The sequence below is a fragment of the Pseudophryne corroboree genome, chromosome 6 (genome assembly GCF_028390025.1).
Source record: "Pseudophryne corroboree isolate aPseCor3 chromosome 6, aPseCor3.hap2, whole genome shotgun sequence".
Lineage (NCBI taxonomy): Eukaryota > Metazoa > Chordata > Amphibia > Anura > Myobatrachidae > Pseudophryne > Pseudophryne corroboree.
This window is the reverse complement of record NC_086449.1, coordinates 561,241,338-561,262,080: the sequence shown is the minus strand read 5'-3', so window position 1 is coordinate 561,262,080 and position 20,743 is coordinate 561,241,338. Positions and strand designations below refer to the sequence as shown.

The 20,743-nt window shown below is 45.1% G+C and overlaps 1 long non-coding RNA gene across 1 annotated transcript in view; it reads left to right on the top strand.

Annotated features, from left to right (window-relative positions):
* Positions 1-14,088, top strand: part of LOC134935448 (uncharacterized) — a 67,608-nt gene extending 53,520 nt beyond the window's left edge. Inside the window, exon 3 of the long non-coding RNA XR_010180150.1 lies at positions 13,291-14,088. This is a non-coding gene — a long non-coding RNA (uncharacterized LOC134935448). The remainder of the gene's footprint in view (positions 1-13,290) is intronic.
* The last annotated feature ends 6,655 nt before the right edge of the window (positions 14,089-20,743 follow it).

Below are 20,743 nucleotides of genomic sequence, written 5' to 3'. Positions count from 1 at the left end.
TCCAAACTTTTTTGAATCACGGCGCCCTAAAATATCAGAATTCTTTTCACGGCACCCCTAGGCCAAAAATTTCTTATTGAGAAATGTAGAAAGAAATATTACATTAAGTAGATCGCGTTTATATGTCATCCTTAGGGTCAGTTGTGTGGTGAGGGACAAGATTTGCTTCTGTTTGGCCACATATTTTATGACTTGCAGCCACCAGCACTGGTTTTGCCTATTATATTTACCATGAATAATTTGAATTGGTCCTGGACCACCAACCCAGGGCACCCCTGCAAGTGTCCCGAGGCACCCCAGGGAGCCACGGCACACAGTTTGGGAACCTCTGCCATAGCGTGTAGTATTTGTCTTGGTGCTCCATCTACTGGATTCACATGTAAAAAAAATTATATATATACATATACTTCCCAACTTTCCCGCTGTCCCACCTGCGGACAGCAGTGTCCCGTGGTGGGGGGGCAGTTGGGAGGCTCTGTCACTCGCTGCTCTGCTAAGCAGAGCAGAATAGATGCTGTGCGCATGCGAACAGTCTATTCACGGAGACCACAGGGACAGGGGGCATGCCAGCAGCTCACAGAGCTCACGCCATGCCCCCATAGTGACGGGAAATGGGGGCCTGACTCACTATCAAGGCTTTACCGTGAAGCCATGACCCTTTTCTGAGGCCACACCCCTTTTCAGGGTGGGCGTGGCTACGTTGCACAGGAGTCCCTCTTTCTGCCTCCCAAAAGTTGGGAGGTATGTATATGTGTGTTTATTTCTGTACAAATAGTCATTTTGGACTTGAGAGAACTGCGTGCGCCGAATGCAAACATCTGTTTTTTCCTTTATTGCTTCTCTCTCTGATGTCACATCGAGATCATACATACCTCAGTTCATCCAGTAGTTTTTTTTTCATGCTGGTGTAAGAGGTGCGGCTGCGCGTGTGGTGGTTCTGCTGCCGTGCAGGTGTAGTTTCAGTACTCACCAGGCGCCGCTCTCTCTCACCTTCAGGTACCGGAACCTTCAACGGACCTGACAAAACTTCCGTCGGATCCGGACACGATGACCTAGGAGGAAGGAGATTGCTGAGTGCCGTCCTCCTGACTGTGGACCGAAACGCCCTCCGGAGCCGAGGAAAATAGTGCTTTCGGGCTAGGTGAGGGTCATCCCAGGCGTCCGCCTCTGGCACTCTCGCACCAGGTGGAAATTCTACCTTGCACCGGCGTGCAAGGCTCACCGTTCGCCCTGAAGGAAGGGAGACAGATAGGGACACACACAGAAGGAACACACAGACCGATGTTACTCACCGTCCTACGTCTTGTACTCCGATCTTCTCCACTTACAGGTCCCTGTAAGGAGGCAAAGAGAGAAACAGCCGTGCAGGGCCTCACTCTAACCTAGTGTGCATCCGCTACACTAACTACATAAACAAAGCCCTCAAACTGGCTCAAGTGTGGGTGGTGCAACGCAAACTATGCACAAACTCTAAACAACACTATGCCCTGCACGGTAACAACACACATCAGAGTACATCAAACGGTGCGATTCCTTTAGATCCCTACCTGCACTCTGGGGGGTGGACGCCACACAGCCTACCCACCTCCGGTAGCTTCCCTTATGTGGGCCTCAGGCCAAGCGAGCCTGTCTACCTAATCACCTCAGGGTGGCCTGGACCTAGTGCCCAGTTCCACCTCTATTCACCTCGGGGGAAACACTTCTTCACTGGGCCTAGCGCCCCCTGACTGCACACAGGCCGGAGGCCTGGCTTCACCCACAGGCCTAGCGCCCGCCTAACTTGTCCCACAGGCCTGTGGCCTGACTATTCCTATGGGCCTAGTGCCCAAACTGTGCCCCCAGGCCTAGTGCCTGCCTATCTGGGCCACGGGCCGGGGGGTCCCCCGACTACACATGCCCACGGGCCAGGAGGGCCCGACTAAATGTCCCCCACGGGCCAGGAGGGCCGACTATGTGCCCACGGGCCGGGAGGGCCCGACTACGTGCCCACAGGCCGGAAGGGCCTGACTGTGCCCACGGGCCTAATGCCCGAACACCCGGTGGTCTAGGGAGGAGCGGGTACAGGGGCACCTGAGAAGGGCCTACCTGACCCGCTGGGAGAGGCACCAGGGGGGAGCTTCGTCAGCTCTTTTCCTTTCCACCCCTGGTGACCTCTCCGGCGCTCCTTTTCAATCTTCGGCCGCTGGCCCGTCCTGGCCAGCGGCGGCGCCGTCGCCTCGCCGCGTCCAGCCGCCGCTGGACATCTCCTTTTCCGGGACTGGAGTCTTCAGGCCTCTTCCGCGGCCACCCGAGCTCTTCGGCGCTCTTTCGCGCGCCCTCCGTCGCCGGCTCCCGCGAGGCGTCTTCCCTCTTCGTGCTCCCGCGCGCGTTCTTTTTTCCTGGCTCCCACCCGGCGTCTGACATCAGGTGCCGGGGGCGGGGCCTGTGACGCGGCGAGCGCCGATTGGCTCGCCGCGCCCGCATCCGATTGGACGGCGCCCCGCGAGCCGCGATTGGCTCGCGGACTGCGCCGGGTTTGAAAAGACGCCGGCGGCGCTTCTCATTGGCGGCCCAAGCGGCGCCAAGTTCAAAGCGCCGCCGTGCCGCTACCCGCCGCCAGCCTGGTGCAGGGAAACATCTTATCCCTGCACCAGACACCCGCCGCCGCACACCCAGCGCCTCTGATGTGCCCACAGGGCACATCTCTACACCGGAACAAACAGACAGAAAAAGATTCTGAATTCTTTTTTTTCATCTCCTTAGTTAATAAATAGTCTAGAAGTACAGTACATTTAAAAAAAAAATTGCTATGTACAGGCACAACCCTTAGCCCCATACACTAGGACGATTTTACACGATTTCATACAATTCTGATATATCCGTCTGATATATTGTATGAAATTGTATACAATCGTATGTGTTTTAGATCGTATCCAATCTGATGCGCGTCCCTGTGGCTGTCGGATAGGATCCCCTAGGTCGTTGGTGCTGCACTAATGATATATCGGACTTGGATGGAATCGGATGAAAAAAGTGTGTTTTTTGTGCATGTGATATATTGCATGCGATGTATTACAGGGAAGTTTGACACCCCCAGCCCCCGTAGCCCTCTATCCAGCCCATCAGATATATCTCATGGTACAATTGTATGCCGTACGATATATTGCATGCGATGTATAGCAGCTTCATCAATCGCATGCGATGTATCTTATGCAAAAATAGAACAAAAGTACCAAATCGTATGGAATTACTCCCGGGAAGGTCCCTGGGGAGTTCAAGGGAAATTACATCTGACTTCAGCCTCAAACATATCGTTGTAGTTTTATTATGTGTAGATCACAGGAGAGTTGCTCTGTGTGTGCTATGTACAGTAAATGTCAGTTGCCAGCTATGATCCTGATTCCGATTTATACGCAAAAGCTTATGCAGCTAATAAAATTTCTGGTTACGACTTGAGAAACAATGCCGCCCAGAACTGATGAGAGATACCCAATGGAGCCATTGCAAAATCTCAGCAGCTGTGTGTACACATTCGCAACTGCAGGGTAAATCCGAGGAACATCAACCTCCAAGTGACAGATAACAATAGAGAGCGGTCCACAAGCGCTGTCGGGAATACACGTAGATGGGTCGCCTGCTTTTCTCCTGGACTTTCCTATAAGCCTAATTGCACCAGAAAAGAGGTAGGGAAACTTGATCAGGTACCACAAAGTATTCAATTGTTTGTTTATGCTCCCTCCGGGAACACCAACACCCACCTTAAAACAATGGGATGCGTTCCTCAAAAGGTATCTTTGGTCTTCACTTTTTTCATACATCAATGAACCCAATTCCAAATAAAATAGCACTCACCAGAACACTGGTCCCTATGTTCATCAAAAGGTATCTTTAAGCATGTGGGTCCTGCACACAACAGTAGATCTGAATAACCTTCAAGTCATATATCCACAAAAAGGTATTTTATTCACACAGATCCAACAAGATAAAAGTCCAAAATTTCCATAAAATATTTTTAAAAACAATAGCACATAGCTGGTTTGTTGCACTCTTCTCCATAAAAAACCTTCAACATTTTCCCTCTCAGCCACTAGTTCCCAGGAAACCACATAGGAGAAGGGGATAATTTTAAGGTTTAGAGGTCTATAGTTACCCAAATGGTCAGCAGAGATGCAATCAAGGACCAGAATGGCATTAAAATCACCAAGTGAGTCTATGGTCTCACAGAGTGGACATCAGAGCTGCAACACTGGTGCCATGTTTTCTGCATGCGCAATTGCAGAAGTGATCAGGTACATGCCCCAAAAATGGCAGTGACACAACTGCGTTTTCACCACCACTCCCTGTTATCTCCCCCAAGCATTCTGAAAATAAATCCTCACTGTGAGCGGCTTCGCAAAAAGTAGTTTGACGCATGCACAGTGTGGCTGTAATGCATGCACAGTCGTCCTATAGTTGCTCAGCTGTGTCATTACTAGAATTGCGTACAAATTGAAATCAGGCCGTAAGTACAGTGCCTTGCTAAAGTATTCACCCCCCCTTTGCATTTTTCATGTTTCGTTGCCTCACAACCTGGAATTAAAATGGATTGTTTGAAGGGTTGAATCATTTCATTCACAAAACATGCCTACAACTTAGAAGATGTTTTTTTTTTTTTTATTGTGAAGCAAACAACAAATAGGACAAAATAACAGAAAACCTCAGCACGCATAACTACATAACTATTCACCCCCCTAAATTCAGTACGTTGTAGAGCCACCTTTTGCGGCAATTACAGCTGCAAGTCTATTTGGATAAGTCTCTATGAGCTTGCCACATCTTGCCACTGGGATTTTTGCCTATTCCTCAAGCAAAACTGCTTCAGCTCCTTTATGTTGGATGGTTTCTGCTTGTGAACAGCAATCTTCAAGTCTGACCATAGATTCTCAATTGGATTGCGATCAGGGCTTTGACTGGGCCATTCCAACACATTTAAATGTTTCTCCTTAAACCACTCAAGTGTTGCTTTAGCAGTATGCTTCGGGTCATTGTCCTGCTGGAAGGTGAACCTCCGTCCCAGTCTCAAATCACAGGCAGACTGAAACAGGTTTTGCTCAAGAATATTCCTGTATTTAGCACCATCCATCTTTCCCTCGACTCGAAAAAGTTTCCCGGTCCCTGCTGCTGAAGGAAAAACATCCCCACAGCATGATGCTGCCACCACCATGTTTCACTGTGGGGATAGTGTTCTTGGGGTGATATGATGTGTTGGGATTGCGCCAGACATAGCGTTTTTCCTGGTGGCAAAAAAGTAAAATTTTAGTCTCATCTGACCAGAGCACCTTCCTCCATACATTTGGGAAGTCGTCCACATGCCTTTTGACAAACTCAAAATGTGCCTTCTTATTTCTAACACTAAGTAATGGCTTTTTTTCTGGCCACTCTTCCATAAAGCCCAGCTCTATGAAGTGTATGGCTTATTGTGGTCACATGCGCAGATACACCAGTCTCTGCTGTGGAACTCTGCATCTCCTTCAGGGTTAGCTTTGGTCTCTGTGCTGCCTCTCTGATTAATGCCCTCCTTGGCCGGTCTGTGAGTTTTGGTGGCCGGCCCTCTCTTGGCAGGTTTGTTGTGGTACCATGTTCTTTCCATTTGAAGATGATGGATGTGATGGTGCACCGGGGGATCATCAAAGATTTGGATATTTTTTTGATAACTCAACACTGACTTGTACTTCTCAACAACTTTGTCCCTGACCTGTAGGAGAGCTCTGTGGTCTTCATGGTGGGATCCCTCTTGCTTAGTGGTGGTGCAGCCTCTGGGGCCTTTCAGAAAAAGTGTGTTTATACTGACAGATCATGTGACACTTAGATTGCACACAGGTGGACTTCATTTCACTAATTATGTGACTTCTGAAGGTAATTGGTTGCACCAGAACTTTTGAGGGACTTCATAGCAAAGGAGGTGAATACATATGCACATGCCAAATTTTTACTTATAAAAATAATTTTTTATATACACATTTCTCATTTCACTTCACCAACTTAGACTATTTTGTGCAGATTCATCACATAAAATTCAGATTAAAAATAAATACATTACAGGATGTAATGTAACAAAATAGGTAAAAATCCAAGGGGGGTGAATACTTTAGCAAGGCACTGTATATTAAATGTCGATTGGCAGCGACGGACCTACTTAATATGATCATCATATTTCTTTTTATATTGTAAATCTTTAGGGTGTGGTTTATTTTGTCAACATTCATAATGTCAACACATCTTAGTGCCTACTCCTAATCCTCCTCTACCGCTGCCAGTGGTGAAAGTATAAATATTTTCTTAGGGCCTGATCCATTATGGATCGCTATTGAGGCTGAGATAGCGATGTTCACATATCTGCTCTTGCTAAAACTTGCATGTGAAGAGCCGCCCAGAAGGGATAAAAGACTCCCACCGATGCAATCGCAAATCTACATATGCATTAGCAGAATCGCAATGTATACACAAAAAAAAGGACATCATCGACATCTGCGGCTGACCCCAGTATACTCAAATCAATGAGAATGCAGTCGCACTGGGCACAATCTCTTTGAATGCGTTCGCAGATTATGTCAGATACACGTCTCAAAAACAGCCATGACATGTCTGCGTTTTCCCAACCGCTCCCCACAAACGCCATGTTACCACCCACAAACAGTTACTTCCTGTCAATCAAAATACGTTCACTTTACAGTTAAGCTGCATACGCAAGGCGATCGTATTTTGTGCTTTCCACATGCGCAATGGTCTTGCGGCGCGTGCACAGTCTGCCGATAATCGCGCACTGCGTGCAATCTCACATTTGCAATTTGTAATAATCAGGCCCCTTAGTGGTACTAAGTGATGACAAATGGGTGGGGTCATGTGCTGTGAAGGGGCGTAGTCACATTACAGTAGGCGGAGTGGCTACATTACACTAGCAACGTGCCACACAACACAGCCTCTTTTCTTTGCACTCTGGAGGCGAGGCTAGAAATATATTGTAATGCCTCCTTTATAATAGAAATATATAGTGATACCCCTAGTATATATGTGTATATGTGTGTAATATATATAGTAATGCCCCCAATTTAATTACAATATATAGTAATGCCTCCATTTTAACAGGAATATATACTTAAGTAGTGCCCCTGGTATAATAGAAATATATAGTAGTGTCCACATTACAACAGAAATATATAGTATTGCCCTCATAATTATAGAAATATATAGTAGTGTCCACATTACAATATAAATATATAGTAATGCCCCCAGTATAATAGAAATATATAGTAATACTCCCAGTATAATAAATATATATGGTAATGCCCAATTTAATAACAATATATAGTATTGCCTCCATTTATAACAGGAATATATATTGAAGTAGTGCCCCTGGTATAATAGAAATATATAGTAGTGTCCACATTACAATTGAAATATATAGTAATGCCCCCATAATAATAGAAATATATAGTAGTGTCAGGGGCTGGCTGGCAATTTTTAGGCTGGGGGCAAGTCCAGAGCACTGGCCCATAAGTAATGGCACCATCTTAAATGGAGGTTTTTTTGTTTCAAAAATATTTATTAATAAAAAAAAATTAGGCCTGGTGTAAATTATCCCAAAGATACTTTATTATAAATTTGTCAGTGTGTCCGCGGCTTCTGCAGAGCTGTGTAGTGCAGAGGTGGCCAACCAGTCAGTGGCAAAGAGCCAGAAACGATCTGTAGTCAAGGGTAAGAGACATATCATGTGCGCGCTGAAGGCGCGCAAGCAAAAATAGGGGCGTTGCATAGTTGTCACAAAGCCACACCCCATTTTTATGCACACACCTTTCAGTTTAACGTTTGTAGGAGTATGACCTTGTGTCATAACCCCATTTTTAGTCATGTTGTACAGTGCCACATACAAATAAAGCCCCTGTACAGTGCCACATACATATAAAAACACCAAAAAATGGGTGCCTCCACAGTGCTAAATACATATAGTGATGGGAGATTTTAACTATCCAGAGATAAACTGGAAAAACGATTCATGTGATACTGCTAGGGGCAATATGTTTTTAAACACACTTAATGATAAATACTTAGTTCAACTAATTGAGGAACCAACTAGGTACAATGCAATCTTAGACCTGGTATTAACAAACAATGGGGATTTGGTATCAGGTAATACAGTAGGGGAACCCATAGGAAACAGTGACCACAATATGGTCACATTCAATATCAGTTTTCATAAACAGCCCTATACTGGCTCAACTAGGACTCTAAACTTTAGCAAAGCGAATTTTGAAAAGATGAGGGTATTTTTCAGGGATATTGAATGGGAAGGTTTGTTTTTAGGAAAAAATACTACGGAGAAATGGGAGGTACTAAAATTCATGCTAGCTAAAAATACACTCAAATGTATTCCTACGAGCAGCAAAAAAAGGAATAAAAATCATAAACCGATGTGGCTTAACAAAAAGATAAAGGAACTTATGGGCAAGAAAAAGCGAGCATTTAAAAAATACAAATCTGACGGGGAAGCAGAGTAATTTCAGCACTATAAGGAATGTAACAAAATATGCAAAAAGGAAATAAGAGCGGCTAAAGTAGAAACTGAAAAACTAGTAGCAAAGGAAAGCAAAGCAAATCCCAAAAAAATCTTTAAATACATTAATAGCAAGAGATTAAAGAAGGAGAGTATAGGCCCTTTAAAAGACAAGTTGGGAGTCTTAAGTAAAAATGATAATGACATAGCGGACACACTAAATGAGTTTTTTTCAACAGTATTTACTAGAGAGGACCCAATTCAGGGACTAACACATAATCTCAATAATGAGAATATCCCACTGATAGGTACTTATTTAAGCGAGGAAGTAGTCTGTGACCGATTAAAACATTTAAAGATTAATAAGTCACCAGGTCCCGATGGTATTCACCCAAGGGTTCTAATAGCTTCACTCTGAACTTGAAAAATACGCTATTTTTGATCTTTAAGGATTCAGTAATATCAGTTATGGTTCCCAAAGACTGGCGTATAGCGGAAGTAGTGCCTATATTCAAAAAGGGAAGTAAAGCTGAACCAGGTAATTATAGACCAGTTAGTCTTACATCTATAGTGGAGAAAGTATTGGAAGGTATTCTAAGAGATAGTATTCAGAAGTTCCTTGAAGTCAATAAGGTCATTAAAAGGAATCAACATGGGTTTATGAAGGACAGATCCTGTCAAACCAACTTACTTGGCTTTTATGAAACAGTAAGCGCAAACCTAGATCAGGGTAAAGAGGTGGATGTAATCTTTTTAGATTTTGCCAAAGCATTCCACACTGTACCACACATGAGACTTATCTACAAGCTACAAGAATCAGGGCTAGGAAGCACAATATGCACTTGGGTCAAAAACTGGTTAGATAATAGGGAGCAGCGCGTTGTGGTTAATGGATCTTTTTCAACTTGGACTGAAGTGCTAAGTGGTGTGCCGCAAGGCTCAGTATTAGGACCGCTATTGTTCAATATTTTCATTAACGACCTAACAGAAGGTCTAGAGAGCATGGTGTCAATTTTTGCAGATGATATCAAATTGTGTAAAGTTATAAATGCGGAGGGGGATGCTGAGTCGCTTCAGAACGACTTAGTTAAATTAGAAGCTTGGGCAGCGAAATGGAGAATGCGCTTCAATACAGACAAGTGTAAGGTAATGCACTGTGGTAACAAGAACAAAAATAACACCTACCTACTAAATGGGCTAAAATTAGGGGATTCTGTACTGGAAAAGGACTTAGGTGTCCTCATAGATAGCAAACTAAGCAGTAGTACCCAAAGTAGGACTGCAGCAAAGAAGGCTAATAAGATATTAGCATGCATAAAACGGGGAATTGATGATAGGGACGAGAGTATTATATTCCCGTTATATAAATCACTTGTGAGGCCACACCTTGAATACTGTGTACAATTCTGGGCACCTTACTACAAAAAGGATATCCTGGAGCTAGAAAAGGTTCAAAGGCGGGCGACCAAACTAATTAAGGGTATGGAGATGCTGGAATACGAGGAAAGGCTTGCAAGACTAGGCATGTTTACACTGGAAAAGAGGAGATTAAGAGGGGACATGATCAACATTTACAAATATATAAGGGGACAATATACAGATCTTGCGCAGGACCTGTTTTTGGTTAGATCAACACAGAGAACTCGTGGACACTCACTCAGCTTAGAGGAGAGGAGATTCCGCACAATATGGCGTAAAGGCTTTTTTACGGTAAGGACGATACGTGTTTGGAATTCCCTGCCTGAGGGAGTTGTAATGGCCGACTCAGTCAACACCTTTAAGAATGGGTTAGATAAATTCCTAATAAATAAGGATATCCAGGGTTACAGGGCATAGTCACGCACTATGGTTATTATAAAAAAGAGGGGTAAAACGTAACGGCAGTCATCAACTTCAGTCCAAATTTTATACAAAATAATCGTGCACAGGAGACCACAAATAGGGTGAACTCGATGGACAATTGTCTTTTTTCAACCTTAGATACTGTTACTATGTTACTATGTATATGTCCCCACAGTGCCAGATACATATATGTCCGCACAGTGCCAGATACATATATTCCTCCACAGTGCCAGATACATATATGCCCCCACAGTGCCAGATACATATATTTCCCCATAGTGCCAGATATGCCCCCACTGCCAGATACACATCTACCCAGTGCCAGATATGCCCCCACTGCCAGATACACATCTCCCCAGTGCCAGATATGCCCCCCAGTGTAAGATACACATGTCCCACCAGTGCCAGATATGCCCCCAGTGCCAGATACACATGTCCCCCCAGTGCCAGATTCACATGTCCCCCCCAGTGCCAGATATGCCCCCAGTGCCAAATATGCCCCCACTGCTAGCTACACGTTTCCCCAGTGCCAGATATGCCCCCAGAGCCAGAAACACGTCCCCCAGTGCTGCTCTGCTCAGTCTGCTGCTTGTGAGAAGAGGAGAGCACAGCGTGTGCTTCTCCTGCCCCTCAGTCTTCACTCTCCGGCGGCGTTGATTCTCTCTAATTAGGCGCCGGTCCGTGAGCCAATCAGAGTTCGCGGACCAGCAGCTAAGACTCCTGATTGGCTGCCGGTCCCCTGAGCTGTGATTGGCTCACGGGCCGGTGCCGCGCACTGCAGACTAGGGCAGCGGGAGGCACCGCAGAAGCTTACGAGCCACATGTGGCTCGAGAGCCGCGGGTTGGCCACCGCTGGTGTAGTGGAAGGTGGCGGCCGGCCCGTGACCCTTGGCAGTAGCGTGGGCTGGGGTGCACATTGCACCCTGCCCCCCGGGCCAGCCCACCTCTGAGTAGTGTCCACATTACAATATAAATATATAGTAATTCCCCCATAATAATATAAATATATAGTAGTGTCTACATTACAATATAAATATATAGTATTGCCCTCATAATAATAGAAATATATAGTAGTGTCCACATTACAAAATAAATATTTAGTATTGCCCTCATATTAATAGAAATATATAGTAATGTCCACATTACAACAGAAATATATAGTATTGCCCTCATAATAATAGAAATACATAGTAATATCCACATTACAATAGAAATATATAGTTTTGCCTTCATAATAATAGAAATACATAGTAATATCCACATTACAATAGAAATATATAGTATTGCCCTCATAATAATAGAAATATATAGTAATGTCCACATTATTAAAAATTAATGACCCCACACAGTGAAGCCAGAGATATGCCCAGCCTGTGAAGAACAAAAGCTGCACAATGCCGATGTATCACATGGGCCAAGTGGATGGAAACAGCTGCACTGCTGCTCCCAGCAAGGGATGCCAGCGAGTAAGTGCACCCAGGCTCCTCTCTTCGTGCCAGCCACGGCGCCAGAGGAAGAAGCGTGATGTGACGTCATGACGTCACCGTCACACTCCCAGTAACCCTGGGAGGCTCCGGCATGCTGCCAAGCACTATAGTCTTGTTGTGACGCATTATAATTGTGGTAATAGCGGTCATGGGTGTAAAGTGTGTGGCGGGTGGTATTGCGTACCTGCTGCCAAATTCTTAAGAGTATGCCGTACCTGGGCATACCTGCATACTTGCACCACTGACCGAAGACTAACCCTAACCCTCCTCTGCCGGTTCATGCAGAAAGTGAACATTTAACATGTTGACATTGTGAACACATTCGGCAGATGCCAACATGTTCAATGCCAACATTTCAACAATATCATCATCATAATTGTAAAATATTGTGGTGTCGACATTATGGATGTCAACGTTCTAATGTTGGTATTATGATATAGGGGTATATTCAATTGAAGTCGGATCCACTCCGACATTCATTTGTCGGAATGGATCCGACCTGGGCTGTTCAAATTACATCTCAATTCGACTTTTAAAAAAAGTCGAATTGAGATGCGGGGGGGGGGGGGGGGGGAGACGGGGGAGAGCCGCGGGCAGACAGGGGAGAGCAGCGCTACAGCAGCAGCTATATAGCTTCTGCTGTAGCGCTGCTCCCCCCGTCTGCCTGCGGCTCTCTCCCGCCCCCCCCCCCCCACAGTCTCTCTGCCTTACCAGTCCCTACTCTCAGTCCCTGCATCACAGCCGCCGCTCATGGCAGTGTCCACCCGGCTCCAGCAAGCGAGGTCTCGCTTGCTGGAGCCAGGTAGATGCTGCTGTGAGCGGCGTCTGTGGCATCTTCCAGCGCTGCTCACCTGGTCCCCGCCTCGGCTCTGCCCATCTCCGCCTTGGCTCTGCCCGTCCCCACTCGGCTCTCCAATCTCCGGCGCTGCTCTCCCCATCTCACTTTGACTTTTTTTAAAGTCGAAGTGAGATGGTCGAAAAGGGGGCCAAAATCTGTCGGTTTTGGCCCCATTTTCGACACAAGCACGTGGATCTGCAGCTATTCCGCCGATCCACGTGCTTTTCGACAAGTCGAAAAATTTGGGGTTTGATTGAATAGGTCAAATCACGATTAGACCTTAAAAAGTCGAAAACTGTCGTCTTTTCGACAGACTACAGCTTTCGATTTCAATTGAATATACCTCATAGAGTCCTGTCCTCAAGACATACTTGCTCTCAAATTACTGTCAGCAATGGCAAACTTAATATCCACTTTCATTTAATGTGGTGACATCCCACACACATCAGAACATGCTACAATAGCATGAAAACAATATTTGCTTCCTTTCTTAACATAGGAAGTAATAGAATGTAGTGGCATCAGAAACTGTTGCATATATGAGAACCCATTTTATAAGCGACTGTGCTGTGCATTGTGGTAGGATTTACTGACACATTTCCATGTTTTGGCAGATAGTACATACGGAACATGGGGCTGCGTCCTATCACAGTCTCTATGGAAAGGATATCCCTGCAGGAAGGAGAAAGGTGTGGTAAAGACTGTGTAGCATTTCTGATTCTCTATTGTGCAAATCTTTGGAGGGACACAGGAAAAGGATGCGGAAGTTTCTACCGGAAGAAGGAGGAAAGTTCAAACATAAACAGCTTCCAAAAAATTTCATTAGAGGATATTTTTCATTTGTCACACTGCTCCGAACCCTTTCCTGACTGGATGCCAGGTACATGGGTTACACTGCAAACTGAGTACAGCAAATAATTGCATGCTAATAAAGAGTAAAGTGAATAAATAAATATATTTAGGAAGTACTTAATAAATTGCAACACATTGCTTTGCAATGCATCATAATCTAATACCTGTGGATTCTCCAATGGTTTTGTATTCCCTGGTATGACCAAGTGTCAGTAACCCTTTATTGCATGCTGACATGAAGAAAAAAGGAAACAAGGAAAAAAACATTTACCGTTTTCATGGAATTTCAGCAAGTGGTTTGCCTGCTGCTTCTCACTAAGCAAGTGCCTTTGTTCAGGTACACCAGGCTAATGGTCAGCCCTTCCTACATTGTTATAATACGAAACCACGATGGGTGTATTCTGAGTTTTAATCTGTCCATATAATTCCCCCTAATGTAGGATCTCGATTTTTTTAGATTCAAATACAAATCACCAAGATAAACACTTGTAAACAATATTTATACATGAAGAACTTAACTAAAGAATGTAATAAAATGTATTTGTTATATAATACCCCTTTCGGACTTACAGAGCCGGGTCGCACCCAGGAATTTGTACATGGGTGCTTCCCCTGGGGCGACCCGGCTTGAGACCACTTTCAGACTTGCTGCCCAACTCAGCATATTACTGGGTTGGTGTCATTACCACCAACGCTACAGGAAGCTGAGCTTGGAGATAATCATCCCCTTACCCGGCTTACCAGTTTACACTGCATGCATCCTGGGCCAATTCCGGCTTCAACCCATGTCGCGACCTGGGATAAAATGCCAGGACGCTCAACCTAGGATATAGCTTTAGGACCCTTTCAGACTAAGCAAAAACCAGGGTTGATGTGCGTTCACGTGCAATAACCCAGGAAATTTTAGCTAGTCTGAAAGGGGTATAATAATTAGTTGATGGTTTTATTGTAAATGAAACATGTAACTCATTGATGGTTATGGTTCTTATTCCGACAGTAAACAAGAGAGAACTTGCACTGAGTAGTGTAAGACAAACAGGAGTAGAAATGCACTTGCTGAATTGTAACTTGGAGATGTAGAATGCATCTCATTATGGGGCATATTTACCATCAACTGCATTTTTAATGTAGATGGGATTTGATAATAACGCCCAAACTCACATCGTTGTAATGAATATTACCACTTGTAATAGCCGGGGCAGAGCTGCTGAAAAATCCCTGTGCTGGTGAATGGCAAGACAATACCGCTGTTACTTTGCAACCAGGTTCAGACATGGCACACGTACTGCCCAGTGGGGACCAATGGTGTGTGGAGTGGGGTCCAGAGGAAAATGTGATATGGTAGCCCATAGACTACTATTGGCTAATGTCATCTGAAGATGTGTTAGCTGCTGGAACCAATGATTTGCATTCCAAAACCTGGTAAATCTGACCATCCAGCATTCACCATAGAAACCAATGAAGCTGCTTTTGCTAAATGGAAGGACCATGTCAGATATTGGAGATGTATATAATATACCCACCCATCTACCATTATTGCCAATTAATAGAGCTTAATCAACAGAATTGGGTTAGAACCAGACAGGCAATACAGTACCAGGGGATGGGCAGAATCAGGAGAGAGGAACAGCTGTCAGAACTGGGAGATCATGAGAAGCAGTGCCAAAGGAGCAGGCAAGAACAACGGGAATCAGTGTACAGTAGCCAGAGACTACCTTTTATAGGGTGGGAGTTTGACAATCAGATGCCAAGCGTGACATCATGTTGGGTGTGCTGGCTCGTTAAATCTAAGACAGAGAAGCGCGTGGCGCTATGGGAGCCCCAGCCATCTGTTAGAGCTACTGGGAAGGAGATGTTTTAAATGATGATGATAACAGTATTAACCAGCAACAGTGCTTTTCACACTTTGAGATATACAGTATACATTTGTGTGTGTGTGTGTATATGTGTATATATGTGTATATATATATATATATATATATATAAAAATCAGTGGCGTGCGGTGAGGTCAGTGGCTGGTGAGGCACTGGCAGCTAACCATCCCCTTCCCCCATACATTGCTAAAACCATCCCCCATACATTGCTAAAACCAGCACCAGGCAGAACCAGCCGGGGGGGATAATGCCATAGCAGGGGAGACGCTCGGTATGGGGTCCTCCTGCCATAACATTAACCTGCCCCCCCAAACTAGTCAGCCCAGGGCTGGAATTCCTCGGAAGTGGGGACACCAAAAAATAAAAATGAGGTCCCCCCACCCGAGCAATAACCAGCAATGGGCTGATAGCTATGCCCCGCACCCCTGGTGGCGATGGGTGCGGGGTTCATTGTTAATATTGTTATTTACAGGTGGTCTACAGGTCCCAGCAAGCCTGCCCCAGCATGCTGGCACTTGGAGAACCACAAGTGCCAGCATGCCCGAACATAAAGGGCCCACTGGCACCTGTAGTCCACCTGTAAAGAAAATATTAAAATAAAAACACGACACTAACTTTAAAAAAAAAGTTTATTAGTCAGGGTCTTCACCTGGGGCGGCGGCCTTTAAGCTCTTTTGCATGGCCGCCTCCCCAGGGCTTCTGACATCTTCACCTGGGGTGCCACCACAGCCCCAGGGCTTCCAGCGTCTTCCTCCGGCATCTTCACCTGGGAGGCGGCGGCCTTTAAGCTCTTTTGCATGGCCGCCGCCTTCTCAAGGCTTCTGGTGTCTTCACCTGGACTTCCGGCGTCTTCTGTCTTCAGGAGCTCTTGTCTGCTCCTCCTCCGCCGTCGGACTGACGTGCCACTGCCTCGCGCTGACTTATATAAGTTAGCCAGAGGGGGCGGGGCGATCATGCAGCGAGCCGTGATTGGTGGCCATCTTGAATTTCAAAAATTACGCTGAGGCGCCATTTTTGAAATTGGTACCGCTCCGCTGCCAAACTCTGCAGAATGGCCTGCCGCTAATACTCTCACCGCCGCCCGCACCTCCGCTGCCTCCCGCCGCCTGCACCTCCCCTGCCCACACCTCCGCCGCCACCGACGCCCGCACCTCCACTGCGCCCACACAGTGATTGACAGCGGATCCAGTGACGGATCTGCTGGCCAATCACTGTGGCCTCACTGACAGGGGCGTGCTTTCATGGGTTGAAAGCATGTCCCTGTATGAAAGCGGCACCTCTAATGGTGCCGCTTTCCCATGTATTTTCAATGGGCTTTTAATGCCCATTGCTAGGCCCCGCCTGCGCCCGCCCCCCCCGTTCCCATACCTTTCCCCATTGACAACGGGAGGCAATACGATCGGTGCCTCCCAAACACATTTAGACAGGGATAATGATTAGAATAATATAAAGGAGATACTTTTGACACAAAATATGTGTTATAAGTATCTTCTTTATATTATTTGAATCATTAATGACAGGAGAGTCACTGCCTCCCCTGATTACATGTCCCTGATATATATATACACACACACACAATATGTGGCCCAAAGTGGTTTGGTGGAGTAGAAATGGAAGTGCGTTCCTGTGCGCAGCAAGGAATACTCTTAAATATGTGCTCTCTCCACCACCTTATCTCATTTCAATGATCTTGTTCCGCCAACTGAAACCATGATTTTGCAGTGCTTAGCAAAACTGGTCATTCAGGTGTGCCTATTCAGTATTTTGCACAGAAAGCTCTCTCTATGCCCATCTCGGATACCAGTTGAGGAAAACCTCTGCTTCTTCGCAAGTGCTGCCATTTTGTCCTTCTAAACCATTGGTGGAAATCTAGCATATGTCACCACTAGAGAGGATTTTGTGCTGCATCTTGGACTGTTTTTGTGCCAATAAATGAGTAGGACTTAAGTTACTGGTTAGTAGACTATGGGAAATCCAATATACTAGGGCCACTTATAATATGCTAATTTCAACTATCTATAGTATCTGTTTATTAGATAAACCGTTAAAGACTCTGAGAGAGGTCATGGTGTCACCTACCTACAATATACTCATCACCATCAGTGCCATTGCCATGTGGTGTCCCAGTATACATGCTCCCGCTGGGTGAAATAATCAGGCGCCATGGCCTGGTCTACCACTGCTATGCAAATGATACACAACTGTACTTTTCCTTTGCTCCGGGCACTGATAACCCAATAGCAACCCTAAATGGCTGTCTAGCTGAGCTCCAGGAGTGGATGAGTGCCAGTTGGCTGCGACTGAACCCGGATAAAACAGAGGTCCTTATGATAGGACCGCAACATCAAAGGACAAGACTGCAGCATAGCCAACCAACTGGACTTACACTTGGGGATTCAGAATTACAAACCACTGATCATGTGCGGAATCTGATATCAGCCACAATCAAATCCTCATTCTTTCACCTGAGGCACATATCCAGAATCAAGCACTTAATTCCCTCAGATGATCTGCCAAAAGTCATACATGCATTTGTATCATCTTAATTAGACTACTGTAATGCCCTCTACCTTAGTCTCCCAGCAAAAGAATTGTAACGCTTACAACTGGTGCAAAACACAGCTGCCAGGCTGTTAACCAACCAGCCCCGTTCTAACCACATTACACCCATACTCTACTCCCTTCACTGGCTGCCTGTAAGATGGCGAATCATCTTCAAGATTGGCTTACTGAGTTTCAAAGCATTACATGACCAGGGCCCAAGGTACCTGAAGCAGCTTCTGACCCCATACTGCCCCACTCGATTACTGCGATCTGTAGATTAAAGACTTTTAGCAGTACCTAGAATCTCCCGTAATTCATCTGGGGGTCGAGCTTTTGGTCATGTGACTCCGACTCTATGGAACTCACTTCCCCGCAGAGTGCGAGAGGCCCCAACTATAGAATCCTTCAAAAGTAGACTCAAGACTTTCCTGTTTACTCAAGCATTTCCATAATGTCCCTTTAGTATCTTCATGCTTCTGTATTTTATGAAATGCTGTTCTGTACTCCATTATTTCCTGTACTATATTATGCCAAGCTTGGACTGTCCCAAATGGGTACAGGGGAAACCACCGGTGGGCCCCACAGCCTGTGAGCCCACCTCCTGCTCTAAGAATCAGGTTCTAGACTGTGCACTTGAATTATACCATATACATATGTTACCTTATACTGGACTATGGTGTATTTTCTACAGTGCATTGCTGTTATTAATCTGTTATTAATCTGGTACATTATCATGCATGCAGCAGCTGAATTTAATGAAGGGGCCCAGATGGTGCACTCTCTAATGGTTAGTCAAACCAATGTGGTGGCAGGCCACACCCTCTCTGCAGACTGGCCACACCCCTAAACATGGGCCTCTACCACTACATTCCCCCGGTGGGCCCTACATGCCCCAGTCCGACACTGTATAATTATGCTATGTATCTGTTAAGCGTCTTGAGTCCTGTTAAATAAAATTATTATTATTATTATTATTATTATTACAACCTCTATGTCTAATGTGTGCCATTTATGAGTTGTTTCCTAACTATTAGTAAAACATTATTGTAAGTAATGACTGTTGTGTAGTGCCTGAGAATTGATTCTTCAGGACGCTTGATATACTGGTGCGTCCTCATATAAAGGACTGACATGTTACAGTGTACAGAATACTTGATATACTGGTTCGTCCTCATACTGTTTAAAGGACTGGCATGTTACACTATATTTAATTCACCTAAGGTATGTATAGAAACTACAGCTTTTAACCATGTAACTGATAATTTTTTTTATTTCTACTATACGGGCCTCAAAACTTGTCTGTTACTTCTGATCTTAATGGAAACCTAAAGACATATACAACAAAGATTAGCAAATGAGAATGGAGTTTTTATGTTGGGGTCCCTTGTAGCATACCCTATAATTATTAGTGGAGATTCATTAGGAAGAGGAGAGAAGCAGGCTGATAAGTGACTATAGAGACTTTTTGGTGTAGAGAACTCAGAGGACAAGGGGTACAGAGTGAAGAGTACTGGGGAGCAGTAGGAAGGGAAGGTGCGTGTAGTGTAGAGAACCAGGGTGCCAGGGTTTACATTGTGAAGTGTATTCCCTTAAATCCATAACATTACACCCCCCACCCCGCAGCCTATACGTTACCACCCTCCCTGCAGCCTAACCTTAACCTCCCCCAGAGAATTATCTTCGGGAGTCCGGTTGTCTGGGTTTCCGGCATCAGCATTCTGACAGGTGTCAGGATTTCGGATGCCAACTATATCCAATATAAATAGTATATATCTATATTTTAGCTGCAAGAGTTGCTGAGACGCCATGACAAACCCCATGTGAGACAAGTAAAAAAGCATGTGTGATCTGTCATTGTGACATATGGTGAAAAAGCATAACAAAGGATGTACATGTAAGCTTAGGATGTGTGAGCTCTCTGAATGATAAGATCCGTTAATGGAGTGTAATATGACTCGTGTGGATCTGTGTGCTTTCATTGCCAGTTGTGTTAGACACAATGGGGCTAATTCAGACCTGATCACTAGGCTGCGTTTTCGCACAGCGGGCGATCAGGTCTAAACTACACATGTGTATGCACCGCAATGCGCAAGCGCATCGCACGGGTACAAAGCAGATCGCTGCTCAGCGATGGGTTGTGCGAAGGATCCATTTGCACGGGCGTTTGCAAGGAGATTGACAGGAAGAAGGCGTTTGTGGGTGTCAACTGACCGTTTTCTGGGAGTGATTGGAAAAACACAGGCGTGTTCAAGCATTTGCAGGGAGGGTTCCTGACGTCAATTCCAGTCCCGGACAGGCTGAAGTGTTCGCAGCGTCTGAGTAAGTCCTGGGCTACTCAGAGACTGCACCCAATCTGTTTGTACATCTCTGCTACACATGCGCTCGCACACTTGCAAGGTGAAAATACACTCCCCTATGAGCGGCGACTATGCGAGCGCAGGACTGCAAAAAAAAACCTAGTGAACGAACAGGTCTGAATTAGCCCCAATGACTTTTCACTCTAACACACCATTTTAGCAATAATATGCAGGCATTACAGACCATTTCATCATTATGTATATTATATAGCCTTTTTCAGTCATAGACAGTAAAATGATGGCTTTAACATGATTACAATCTTTTTAGAAAAGTATTGGCGAAATAAATGTTACACAAGCTTTTGGCATGTTGCTCTCCAGTCCTAAATATGTTATAACAATTGTGTCAGAATAATTTAGATTATTTGTTATTTAAAACAAGATGCCATTTACATCAGCCAGTATTAGCAGGCTTGTAAAGTCAGGACAAGATTACATTG